The following is a 10,160-nucleotide window of genomic DNA, read 5'->3' on the forward strand; positions in this document are numbered from 1 at the left end:
CCGGGTAGCTCCTAGCCATGCAGGCATTAGACTCTGGGCCCAGCCAATCCAGTTCTATAGTATAAAACAGGCCAGAAATTAAACTCTGACAACAATAATAACTGGGGACCTGATCCAAAGTCTATTGAAGTCAGTGAGAAAACTTCACTTGACATCAGTGGGCTTTGGATCAGCTCTATAATGCTGTAGACACAGATGCACACTTCATCTGACCTTGAAGCAAGAGGAGGCTACCAAGAAAGTAGAACTACGGTAGCCAAGAAAAACAGGTTAATGATGTAATTGGAGGGACCAGCTCCTTGCTCCTTCAGGGTCCGAAGCTACAAGCTGTTCCTTGGAAGGAGCATGCTTATGATCAGGCCCTTACTTAGTACTTGAAACAGAAAGACTGTCATCTCCCAGTTTCCCTGATTGCCTGTCTCAGGAAGCCCAGCTTGTGAGGCAGATGTGGCTGCCGCAAGCCATAAGGAACAGGTGCCAAACTCCTTCTGGTGTAAGCTGCAGAAACAGAGCGAGGAGTGAAAGATTATAAAGAGCTAGTAATACAGGCTTCCCGGCCCTGTGAAGAATCAGGAGGACAGCAACCCCAAACAAACCCATGGATTCCTACTCCTTCCTAGTTAACCAGCGACCTCAGCCAGAATTCGTTTGAAAAGTTCCAAGTGGAATTCAGCACTCCTGGTGTATTACGCCTATACCCAGTTCAATCAAACTACCTCTACAACAAATCAAAGTGCTCCTGTCACTCTGGGATCTCTGCCAATGCTACTCCCTGTTCTCCGGTCTCCGTGAAGAACCCCAATACTTTATGTGGGTGCCCCACCAAGGAATCCTTGAATCCAAACTTTGAGGTCAATGGGTCCCCCTCCCAGCCCCTGGCCTGCATCAGCCAGTCAATGGATTTTGCCTTCATCCAGCATTCCTTGGCACAAGAGTCTGCAATTGCCAGGTTCCAGAAGGCCTGGATGAGTCTGGGTGCTAGTGTGTGTGATCATCTCCCACACAAAGATAGTCAAAAAGAAGGCACTCCGTGACAGTGCGCACTTTAATCCCTGAATACAAGGCCATATGAGAAGCCTAGTCATTGTTAAATTGCTACTACTCATGCCAATAGGTAGCATGAGGAGAACTTGCTACAAGTATCAGGTCATCCCACTGCCTGGGAGCAGGAAGATACCCCTACCAGGCAGGAGACAACTGTCAACAAGACCAAATTCTGAGAAAATTGAGCACGGGATCTTCAGGGTTGAGCCGCTCAGCCTGTAAATTGTGTTAGACTTCCTTGAGTGCTCAGAACTTCATCAGTCCTTCCCTATAGTGCATGCAGAATGTTTTGTTTAGCCCATAACAGCAAGGCTTGGAGAAGAAAAAAAAAACCACTTGCCCACTCATCAGTAAGGAATAACATACATTCTCTGGCAAGTGCAGCAGCAGCCTGTCTGGTCAGTTCCATTGCTCTTGCAGCTTCCTGAGCAGCAATGACATGAGCCAAAGCCAGACTCTTCTGTGACTCTACAGCTGCTTGGGAGGCTGTGTGCAGTAGGGACTCAGTCCTTCACAGCTGGAGGCACTCTGCAAGAAGAGACATATGGGGGAAGGAAAAAAGAGATGAAAGACTCCTCTTCACTAACAGTATTAGACTGAGCACCTGCCTCTGCTGCCCATAGGATTCTACCATAGGGATTTATACTGGTGCCCCTCACCTAAAATGTTGGCAGCAATGGCAAACTCAACTTTAGCAATGGGGGAGAGTGTGTGAAAGTAGGATAGGCTGAGGGGAGACAGAGGTGGAGTGACATTATGATTAGACTAATCACAATATATTTGTGTGCAGACACTATCATTACATTTAAATAAATAGATTACATCCAACTGTATACAGGCTTAGAAATGCAGGACGGCTGTAACCACTGAGAACTGGCAGGCAGAGTGGTGCTAGGTGGTATTATAATTAGCAGTACATAAATGAAATTAAGAAAGGGAAAGTGTGTAGTGAATATCCTGGTGAGATTTACTAGACAGTGGAATAATCTCCTAAGGGGAATGATGGAAGGCCCATTACAATGGGCATTTAAAAGTATACAGGGCAATGCACTAGCACTGCACATTTGCTGGAGGGAACAATCCTGCAGTGGCAGGAGATGCCTAGACCTGAGACGTCCTTTTCTTCTCTTCTTTATACTTCTAAACTCTCCTTCAGAGAGGGAGAGACTGTAGACGAGGCTGCAGAGAGGGAGGAGAGGATGCAACATTATCCCACAAGCCAAGAAACTGGGGGGGGAACTCCAAATATACCAGACATTAACACACTAGGGTCAGTGCAAAAGATAAAGCACACCCGCAAGCAGTCTTCAGGAACATCACTGTAGTGCGATACCCAGTGACTTCCCCTCTGTTCCATTCCCAGCAGCCAGGCTCAGAAGTAGTTCAGGAAACTTCACCAGGGAACTCTCCCTGGACCTTGCTGGGCCTTCCCCAACAAGCTATTGTATCAGGTCCTAGCTAATATGTTTGGCTACTAGATGGTAGTTGGCTCGTATTTTTTTCCTGCATCAGGGACTGGTGTGAGTGACTGATACACCTATTGTGTGAGCTCCCCAAAACCCTAGGTAGCAAGACAGAGAAGCTTAGAATAGGCTGCTTAAAAAGTATTTATCCCTGAAGGATGCTTCTGATCCAGCCATCTCCAGCAACAAACTTGATGCGACTGGGGCAGGCATCTATCTAAGGTACTCACAGTCTATAATGTATTTAACCTCACAACACTCCTGTGAGGTAGGGAGGTCCTATTATCCACATTATACAGATGGGAAACTGAGGCAGAGAGACACTAAAGGCATGGCTACATTTGCAGATGTAGAGCGCTGGGAGTTAAACCAGCCTTCGGAGACTGCAGCAGGGAAAATGCCGCCCTGTGTTTACACAGTCAGCTGCAAATGCACTGGCGTGGCCACATTAGCAGCTCTTGCAATGCCACAAAGAGCAGTGCATTGTGGTAGCTTTCCCAGCATGCAAGTGGCTGCAACATGCTTTTCAAATGGCGGGGGTGGAGTGTGACAGGGAGTGTGTTGTGTGTATGTGGAGGGAGAGAGAGTGGGTTTTTGGAGGGCTGAGAAGTTCAGACAGCAGCAGACCCCCTCCCCCAGCTTCTCTCTCTCACACACTCACAGCAAGCAGCATTCCACAGTAATGGTTGCTTTGTCCCAGAGCAGATAAGCATGCTGGCTGTCAGAAACAGAGCTTTGAAAGGGCATATCTGCATCCCTGCAGCTGATTCCAAAACAATGAGAAGACTGGCCACTTGACTTCAGGGGATTATGGGATGTTTCAGGAGGTCAGTCACAGTGCAGTAATGCAACACCTCGTTCACACTGGCGCCTGGGTGTTTCAACGGGGGCACAGCAATCTTTATGCTTCTCGTGGAGGTGGATTACCAGGAGCGCTCCAGCTGCAGGGTCCAGGCACTCTACACGCCTTGACAGTGTGGACACATCAGGAGTTAGAGTGCTCGGGGCTACTTTAATGCGCTCTAACTCGCAAGTGTAGCCAAGCCCTAAGTGACTTGCCCAAGGTCACATAAAAAGTCTGCAGCAGAGCAGGGAATTAATTTTGGGATCCCAGCTAGGCCCCTAATGCTAGACCATCCCTCCTCTCTGCTCCTCTGTGAAAAAAAAGTGGACAGTAAAGAGAGGAGTTGGAGATGATAAAGGGGGACAGAGGAGAGGAGGGGGAACAATGATCAAGGTACAGGAGAGGGCTAGAGATGAGAGAGAAAAACAGAGAAATGATTGCCTCCCTGCCAGGGGGAGGGGTAAAGTGTGGGAGTGGAGGACAGTCATCAGGGAGAGTGAGTGGCAAGATTTAAGAGAATATTGTATGGGTGAGGGGCCAGGGATAGGGTGTGCTCACTTTCGGTTTGTGCCTGGGATCCAGTCAAATCTCATTAGCACTGCGAGATGAACTGGGAAACTGAGCACCACATCAGATCCCAGGTCTGCTAGCAGCTCTGACTCATGTCTGGGGCCCACCTTTGGAATGTCCTCACTCTGGACCTGGTGGAGTGGTCCCTTAGGGCATGATGCATGTACTTTGCTTAGCATTTTATTAACTGTAATGTGGTTTTGTTCTCCTTTTGTTTTCTCCTCTTGAATCACAGCCCCAGCTGCCACTCCAATAGGGGCTAGACATTAATCCAATAAAAATCTTTCCTTGTGGAATCAAAACTGCGTGCTGACGTTTATGTGATTTATTTATTCCAGACTATAAACTCATTTTGCATAGTCTACATTTCAAGTAGCACAGAATAACAGCCCGATAATCAGGGTGATTTATAACCCTGACCCAAAATTGCAATTCACGTGAACGTCTGCAGCCTCTGCCGTCTATAGAGTACATGGCCAAAGGCAGAAGCACAACACTGTACACAATCCTCCAGTGCAAACACTGATAGAACAACCAAAACGTTCCTCCTATTAGTTCCAGTCTTTGTTTTCATCGGGGTTTGATCAGCCTAGTCTTGTGGGGTTTGACAGGTTAACCCCACACATCCTCGGTTGTGATCGCAATGATTAAACAGGGCGACTGTTTAGTCCGCGGAGCGTAAGGAATTCTTTTGTTTTTGGAGATCACTGAAGGCAGATCAGAACTCTCCATGAAGCTGCCGAGGAAAGAGGGACCCGTGGAGATGAAAGCAGCATTTCAATAGAAGGAGAGGTCATTCCATTCCTCCCCAGACTACGGAATCCGGGTTGGGGTTGCTTTCTGAACTCTGTTGGGAGATGTGTGCGCAGCTCGGGGATATATAAAGCCATGTGTTCGTGTGTTCCCTACCCACGCCCTTCAGCCAGCTCGCAGTTGAAGTCAGATGGTTCTGCTCTGAGCCCCTTCTAAAGAAATTAGACCAATTCTTTCAGGGCATGGCAGCAATGCATTGTTTACGTGTTGCCTGCAGTTACGGAAAGACTCCGTGGTCTAAACCCCACGCGGAGTCCCAATCTGCCTTCACGCTGGCGGCACAGCGTTCCCAGCGAAGCCACGGGGTCTGGTTAGCTCAAAGCAGACTTTGTCAACGGCGCACGGGTCACAATATTCCCCTCTGACAAACTAGCCCATCCCCCCCCCCTCCATCGGGATCATCATAGGGTTGAAAAGGTGTGGGAGTGAATCTACTCCAATCCGCTGGAAAATGAGAGTGACACCCTGGACACTAGCGATTGTGGGGGCCGGAGTCCAATGGAGATTTACCTTCTTTCCAAGCGCACCTTCCTGCGCTGGAAACTAAAATTGTACACGCAGGAGTTTCTTTCTGTGATCCGAAACTGCCCTAAGCCGTCGGCAGCCTGGACACTCTCGTCCCCCCCCCCCACCCCCATGTGCGCTGTGAGCCTTCAGGGAGGGGGGGGGGGCAGGTCCGCATGCTCTAGGAAACTGACCATGACCAGTGTGTCTTTCACTTGGAGGTTTATGTCACCGATAAACTAGGTAGCGTGAGCTTGTGACTTTCACATCAAACAGGGTGAGGAAAGCGCTTTTGCGTTATTAATAGGACCGGTAAAGTAGGGTGGTTCGTTCAACCAATCCCAGGAGTCCTCTCCTTTTTTCAACGCCGAAGCCCATGGTTTTGCGACAAACAAACGTTTATTTAGCGGGACTGGATCAAAAACGGGGGGGGCGGATATTTAAGACCTGAGTTTCTTCCGCAGTTTCTGGATCAGGTATCTGTGAGAAACAGGGTAACGGTGTGAACAGAGAATGACGGTTTCACGGACCAACCCGACCCGAGTAGCTTTCTCTTTGACTAGATCTATCGATATCTAGACACAGAGGTATTTAACCGCAGACTATCACTGGGCAATTTACCGGCCATCAATCCAGCTTGATTGTTGGTGACACGAAATTAATGGTATAAAAATGTTTTCACTTTTTCTTCGGGGAAATTTCTAACGCCAGACTTCAGTTTGCACTGGGCGGATTCCAGGTCCTAAAGTGCTGTGGCATAGAAACCACCACACACAGCAGGCTTGATTTCCATATCAAAAGTAGATCGGGGAGGGTTTGGAAGCAGAAAACTCAAGCCATCGGAGTTGAAGAAATGCCTGTTTCTAGAGTGCTCTGCGACTCCACAATAATGACTTTATGCAAGAAAGTCAGTAAATTATTAATATCTTGCACAGCTATGGAAAAACCTCCAGTTGTCTGCTTCAAAGAAATTATGCGGTGTGAGAACCTCTATTAGTAACAATACGAACAATTTGCAAGAACATATGTCCGCACGTGAATCAATCAACAGAGCTGGGCTGTTTAACTAATATTTCAGAGACGGGTTTTTAAATACAGAGTTTCCGTATGTTTAATTTTTTAGCTGTACAAAGAATTCTGTTACAGTTTTTTAGAACCTTGTGAATGGATTATCTCCAAACTACGATACATTACGTTTTCTGGGAAGGTTTATACAATAGAGGGATTGGTATCTACTGCCCAAAATCAAAACTGGTAGGAACAGACAGAAAGACATACAGAAAGAAAGGATATTCTGCCTCGCGCTACTTTTAAAGGGTCAAGTGGAACAAACACCCCATTGGGACTCTCTGAAAAACGATCGAATTCTGTATTAGATATAAAAATAATGCCTCTCAAAGCCTCTTCTGATTTATTCTTGATTATGCATTTAAAATACACTTCTTTCCACCGTTTCTCTTGTGAAGTGCGTGGGAGGCAAAACATGGTCCTGTTTTATTGACTGATTGATTTATTTATTTGTAAAGAATAAGAACGCCTCTCCTTCTCTTAGAATAGCGCTGCCTTCTCAGCAAAGTCTAGTTTCCTTTCCTGGCAGAGTTAATCCTAATTAAAAATAAATTACATGCTGTATAGAACTTGAAATGGAAAAGATAATCCTATTACATATGAGAATATATCCTGCTTCTCTTTCCCTCTAAACTGTGGGAGATATCAGATCAAGCTGAGCCACCCATTGTAAACTCTTTGAAAACTTTCCTATAGATCTAATCCATCACGTGACGGCCATGTCAATCTTGCTGTCTGCACGCGAGTTTCACAATGCTGGTATTAGGCAGAGTCAGAGAAATCCAGCTTTTCTGAGCCCACCACATTTGCATTCCGAGAAAATGCCAACCATTGTGGCCATGTTTGTTCTCATGATCGCGAGACAGTTGTCTGCTAAGTTGCTAAGATAAAGAGAAAGGGGCTCCTTTGAGACAGCCAAAGCCTTTTGGTATGATAACAAGGCGATTTGGGGCGCTTTTGTTGGACCAGATCAGCGCTGCGCGGATTTTTTTTCCCCCTCTCTCGGTGGGGATTTGAGTGAGGCGCTGATGCGCTGTTTTAAATCCCATTTCCATAATCTGGCTGCTGCCCGCCAGGCTGGAGAATGCTGGCAATCCGCAGGCACCCGAGCTCACTTCACTCGCGTGCCATCACACCACTCGGGGTAATTACTCTTAACACAGCTCCTCGGCAGTAATTAGGAAGCTGGGCTTTGGGACGCTTGGCACGCCCTGCTGCTGAAAGGCAGCAAAGCGCCTTCCTCGCATTACTTCCACTCGTTTTAGGTCTGTCGGTTAGCCACAGCTTTGAGTCACATGCCTGAATGATCCGTGCCGTAGCGATTTCTTTGGTAGTTTGTGCCACTAAGAATTAGGACTACTGCCGCTACCACCAGATATAAGACTAAAGCAAATGCCATTCATTGGCCAAGCATACCCCGATTTCCAGATGAGTGTGATTGTCAGATGTGGGGCCAAATTACCCTCTCGCTTACACCTCCGAAGCCCTATTGATTTCAAAGACGTTACTCCGGATTTACACCAGATATATCAGAAGCTGCACAGTAATTATTCCGGATTGGTAATTGTGTAATTGAAATCAGAATCCGGACTAGCGGGGGCAGATTTTGGATCATTGTCTTCAATTCCCTTAAAAATAAGACAACTTTGTTCAATTTCCCTCTGGTCTTTTTTGCTCCAGTGGGGTGCTTTGTGTCCTCGGCTGAGGTTATGCAAAAGCTGTGGACACTGAGAAGTCGGTAGTATTAAGGCAAACTGGTAATTTAACCTGGCGATCAGATCTGGATGTCAGGAAAGGGCCTTTATGGCTCACATGGAGCCCGATCCAACTTCCCTTGAAATCAATGGGAGTCTTTCCATTGACTTCAGGGGGGATCCGATCGGGCCCAGGGAGTGGCTCATGCGCACAGCTGGCACAAATGGACAGATGTTTCTATTCACTGTTAAATACTAATACAAGTCAGCTTTGGCTGCATTAGTAACCAGCCCTTAAAGGCTCATAGGATGCCTGTTGTGACTAGGGCTGTATACAGATGTACATGTAAGCACTGGCCAGTGACAAGTTCGTTGTCCTGCAGGGGTCCCATTAAGGCATGATCAGCCCCAAGGAGGAAGCCTCTGGTGACAGAGGGATTAGGGAGGACTCCAGTTACTAGCCTCGGACATTCTAGTCAGGCGGGCGGAGGGGATCGATACGTGTGGGACCTGGGCAAAGGGAGAGAACTACTGCAATCCGCGTGAGGGGAAGGTTACTAGAGAGGATGCCACGAGACCCATGTGCTGTTGAGGTAGATGCTTTGTATTGCCCATACACAATGCCTGCTGCAGCTGCTACAGCAATTGCTCTTTTTCATCCCTGAAATACACAGCGACGGGATACAAATAAAGGGGAAGAGCACCAGGAGGCAGAGCGCTTCTGGGCAGCATTAACTGACGCAGCCTTGTGTCTGTAGACGTCTTTACATTTATAGATACACTCTAGTAAGGGCTCTCTTTCTTGCACATTGGAGGAAGCTTGGAGCATGCCTCTCCCCAAGTCCTGCAGCCTGATTTTGCTTTTTCGTACTAGCATGGTAACCGCTTGAAGTGCTCAACCGAGCGGATATCTTTTATACATAGTTTACAGATCAAAACAGCACTCGGTTCAATTTAAAGCGCCTCGTGTCTTTTTCTTTCCCCATCGCGGTACACAAAATCACGGTGTACCAATTGCAATGTGTACTTCTGTTTCAGAATGTGACCTAAAACGTGGAATCCATTTAAGGGTCGGTCCCTCGGGAGAGGCGATCGATACAATCTTCTCTTCTCCCACTGACTTTATTTGAATGGTCTCTTTCACCAGGACCGTATCTGAGATCAGGTACGCATTCTCTTAGCTCGCTATTCCCCCACAGTGCTTAGACCTAACATGAAGCTGGGGAGCGACGGGGGGACCCGATGAATGCACGTTGCATGCGCTGTCTCAGTATCCTCTCGGACTGCAGGACTAGTAAAACTTGGTGACTCACTGCTATGTCTTCATACTTTTCTAGGCAGATGGTTTAGTTCCCCAAGGTTCGTGCCAGGTTTCAACCTCATGCTGTTATTTTGTTCTTCTGGAACGAGACTAGTGTTGCTTCCCAGAGAGGCCCTATTAGGACAAAAAGAAAATCCTCTAAATAGCCGTAACAGGGCATCAGGAGGGATAGATCTTAAATGTATTTTAATATGAGCTGGGCATTGTGTGTAATTCAGCGCCCATCATCGTTTAGTCAAAGAGTTATGGCAGTGATTGGGAATGAATAGAGGGACATAATGGATACATGTGGCGTTTGCTCATTATATTCAACTTAGCCCAACTCCTCTGTGGAAACTGTTCAACTTTCTTTCCCTTTAGCTTGTCATAGTGAAATAATACAGACATTGGTGCCTCAAATGGGATAGCCTGCCATGCTATTATATTGCTACAGCTAACGAGAGCTTCATAAGCCTTTGATACAGTCTGATCTTTGAAACCTTTCCAAATCTCCTCAAGCTTATGCTAAATCCTATTTGGAACTTTTTTTTTTTTGCCTGCTAGTGCCCAAGGCTTAAGAAAGCCACTTGGGCAGTGACATGCATACTAAAGCATCCTAGGAATATCTTCTGAAAGGCAAATTACAGGTCTGATCACAGGATCTCACGCGAGTAAAGCACAATTATGCGGACAAATTTGAATAAAATCAATTTTCAGTTAATCCTTCAATCTCGTTTAGGGGCTTGCTATGATGATCAATACAGAAATCAAGGGAAAGAAAATCAACCCCCACTATATATGCATTGCGCAGCACTTTATTAATCGATAATCATAGGCAGACACACATAATAAACACATTC

General features: G+C 46.7%; 1 long non-coding RNA gene across 1 annotated transcript in view; it reads right to left on the reverse strand.

Moving 5' to 3' along the window:
* Window positions 1-8,049: 8,049 nt before the first annotated feature.
* Window positions 8,050-10,160, reverse strand: part of LOC123368046 — a 28,251-nt gene continuing 26,140 nt past the window's right edge. The window contains exon 3 of the long non-coding RNA XR_006578673.1: window positions 8,050-9,435. This is a non-coding gene — a long non-coding RNA (uncharacterized LOC123368046). The remainder of the gene's footprint in view (window positions 9,436-10,160) is intronic.

Source organism: Mauremys mutica, chromosome 1 (genome assembly GCF_020497125.1).
Source record: "Mauremys mutica isolate MM-2020 ecotype Southern chromosome 1, ASM2049712v1, whole genome shotgun sequence".
Classification (NCBI taxonomy): domain Eukaryota; kingdom Metazoa; phylum Chordata; order Testudines; family Geoemydidae; genus Mauremys; species Mauremys mutica.